The following is a 3,531-nucleotide window of genomic DNA, read 5'->3' on the forward strand; positions in this document are numbered from 1 at the left end:
GAAAGTACACAAAACCCCTCAGGAGAAACTCAGGTCCTGCTTCATTGAAGGTTGATTTATGCTTTAAAACATGCAGGTTGTTACACTTTCCAAATATTTGGGGCAGGAAGGAAGGTGTGAAGGGGTGGTTTGTTTTTATCTTAACCATTATAAGCATGGTGCGCTTTTAAAATTATTCTTAACATCCACAAAAACCCCTCAAACTTTTCAGTTCTTACAATAATCCTTGGCATAGAAGGATGATCAGAAAATTATTAGAAAATTAGAAATATGTGAAACATTGTGCTTTGCTGATCTAATTGTATTCAGGTTATGGATTTCACTGTGTCTTTCTTCTGTTCTGTCCCTCTGTATCTCAGGTGAATTAATCCAAAGGCTTTCAACCAGTGGTCTATTCAACTATTGTCCTTTTTTGACTTCTCCCTTTCTTCCCCGTAACTGTATCTGCAGTTTTCTTTTTTACCTTTTGCCGTGCTTTAACCCCAGTCAGCAACAAAGCACCATGCAGGCGCTGGCTTACTCCTTCCCCCATCCCAGTGGGATGGGGAGGAGAATTGGGGAAAAAAAAAGTAAAACTCATGGGTTGAGATAAGAACAGCTTCACAATTAAAATAAAATAAAACATAATAACAACAATAATAATAGAATATGATAATAGTAATAAATAATAATGGTAATGGTAATAGTAACGGTAGTAGTAATAGTAATAGTAACAGTAATAGTAACAGTAATAGTAGTGAAAAGGAATATAAGAAAAAGTGAGAGAAATAAAACCCAAGAAAAGACACGTGATGCACAATGTAGTTGCTCACCACCCACTGACCGATGCCCGAGCAGCAATCTGTCCCTCCTGGCCAACCTCTCAGTTTACACACTGAGTATGACGTTCTATGATATGAAATATCCCTTTGGCTAGTTCAGGTCAGCTGTCCTGGACATGCTCCCTCCCAGCTTGTTGTGCACCTCCTTGCTGGCAGAACATGGGAAACTGAAAAATCCTTGACTTAGAAAAAGCACTACTTAGCAACAACTGAAACATCAGTGTGTGATCAACATTATTTTCACACTAAATCCAAAACACAGCACTGTACCAGCTACTAGGAAGAAAATTAACTCTATCCTAGCTGAAACCAGAACACTTTCCTTAATAGGGATTATTTTTATCACTCCAACTTCTCTGTTGGAAATTGAAAGGGTTTTACATGAGTAGCTCATAGACAAATAAAGCAAAAAAAGAAAAGCAAAATAAAGACTTTTGCTTTCCCCCTTGTTTTCACTTCCCTCTTCACACCTCAGTGCTAGCAAAAACACTTGAGTCTCTTGAGGGAAGATCAGATATTAGTGCAACTGGCCTGAATGAGCAGCAGGAGCCACTAGTTAGGTCTCTGCACCTCCCAGGACCCTTTTCTGCTTTATTCAGGGACCAGACTCTAATGAAGTTCTTCACATTCACTCCAAAGCGATACAAGCTCTAAGCCGACAGGCTCACAAGAGTCCACACACTTTTCAGAGCTGAGCAGTGGCATTTTCAAGGCAAAGGAAGTGAAGAGAGTGATGCGGATAGTGCTGCTCTCCACCTCCATGTGACCCAAACAGCCAGATGCATTGCTTATCCAAAGCACTCTGCTCAGGACCTGCAGCACCCACAGAGCAGATGCCTGGTTGGGTAACTCGGTTGCAAAGACCCCTAAATAGTCAGCAGAGATGGGCAGTGCCTCTGGAGAGTGATGGAGGGTGCAGCTCACACTACAGCCAAGCTGCTTGTAGTAGAACCCTTCCTCCGCCTGCCTCTGGCTGCTCCACTCCTGGCCATGTGCCAGGCCTGGTGCTGCTTTGGCTCTGGTGACACACTTCAGAAAGGTCAACTGCTGGACAGCTGACCCGGGTAGAAAAAGAAAACAAGTCTTCTGTTAGCTTACCACTCTGTGCGGGTTCACTGCAGGGTTAGGTGGCGTATCAGTCAGGGACAAGGCAGAGAGAAGAAAAGGTGACAGCCAAGCTGTTATTCTGGTGTGGCTGTGACGTGAAACCACATCCTCACAGCTTCCCAGGTTTGTAGTTTCATCTCCCATGAGCTGGGTAGGGCATCCCTGTAGGATAGGTCAATATTCCCTGATGCTGGGTAGGGGAAAGGACAGATGACCATCTCAGAATCGCGGAATGTTAGGGGTTGGAAGGGACCTCGAAAGATCATCTAGTCCAACCCCCCTGCCAGAGCAGGACCACCTAGAGTAGATCACACAAGAACACGTCCAGGAGGAGTGGATCACACAGGCTCTCCTGCAAAACAAAGCAGTGCTTTGGCCCCTGTCCACAAGATGGAAGATCTGATTTCTAGACCAGACACCAGTTTGGTATTTGGAATCTGCCACTTTCTAGGAAAGCCTGAGAAAGAGCACCTCTCCATACCTGCTGGTAAATCCAGGTCTCCTGCCATGAGAAATGCAAGGTGCGCTGGATCAAAGAGACGGTGAGGAAAGGGCAGTCAATCTTGATCTGGTTTCATATCCCTGCTTGGTGGGTCTGCAGCAAGACACTTCTGCTGCTTTCTCACCACACCCCAAAAAACAGGGTTTCACATCCATTGTGCCTCATCCACAACCCTTTTTACTTGGGCATCTCCAGGTGCCCTGCCATTTTCCAGGGTTTTCTCTCCATAAGGTCTCAATACATGAGAGCATGTAGGCACTCCATTTTAGGTGTAAGAAATGTAATTATTTATTTATCTAACAGTGTGAACATAACACAACAACATTAGAAATGCTAGACCTTCCTACCCCAATATTGTGGCTATAATGCAAGTCAAGAGCAGATGTCCAGGGAAGAGTGTAAATATAGAGCAGGCACACAGCAAATCTTCCTTCGTGGACTACCCCATCTTCCAGTGATTTGTGCTCAGGCTTTTCCTGAGCCAGAGCTTGTGTCTTTGTCCTGGAAGACGATCTGTTTTGCGTGTCTTGAAGGTGAGAAATATACACATGCTGACTGCGGTTTGTCGTGCAAGTGGTGAGTCTCACGGAACAAGAAGCCTCAGAGTGCTGCCAAATACACATTGAGCTGTTGAAGCAAAACACAACCAGGACCTTATGTAACACCATTATGTTGGTGAGCCCTAGCGGAACAGGACAGGTCACAGAAAGGTGAGAACAGCTACTTTGGACAGGCTTAGCTCAACTGAAAGCTACAGGGCAGCTAAGAAACCTAATGTGAAACCTAATGCACTGAAACAGCTTGTCTCTCACAAACGCGTTCTTGGACGACGCTCGTCCTTGGCATCACGGCTACGTTTGACCTTTTGTAAATGCTTGGACATTGCTGGATGTGATAAATCTCTTAAGTTCTGCTGTTCCAACCAGTGTTTCTATCAGTAAAATTGCTCATCACAAATATTAGCAGAAAATGAACCCCGGTGTACATTTTTTTCAGCTGTGTAATTATTATTATTTTTTATTTGAACGGATATCTAAGATGCAGCTTAGACTGCTCCAGTCCTGCAGCTGTTTGGGACAACAACAAAGTGCTCACAGGTAA

The sequence above is a fragment of the Leptosomus discolor genome, chromosome 3 (assembly GCF_034619465.1).
Source record: "Leptosomus discolor isolate bLepDis1 chromosome 3, bLepDis1.hap2, whole genome shotgun sequence".
Taxonomy (NCBI): Eukaryota; Metazoa; Chordata; class Aves; order Leptosomiformes; family Leptosomidae; genus Leptosomus; species Leptosomus discolor.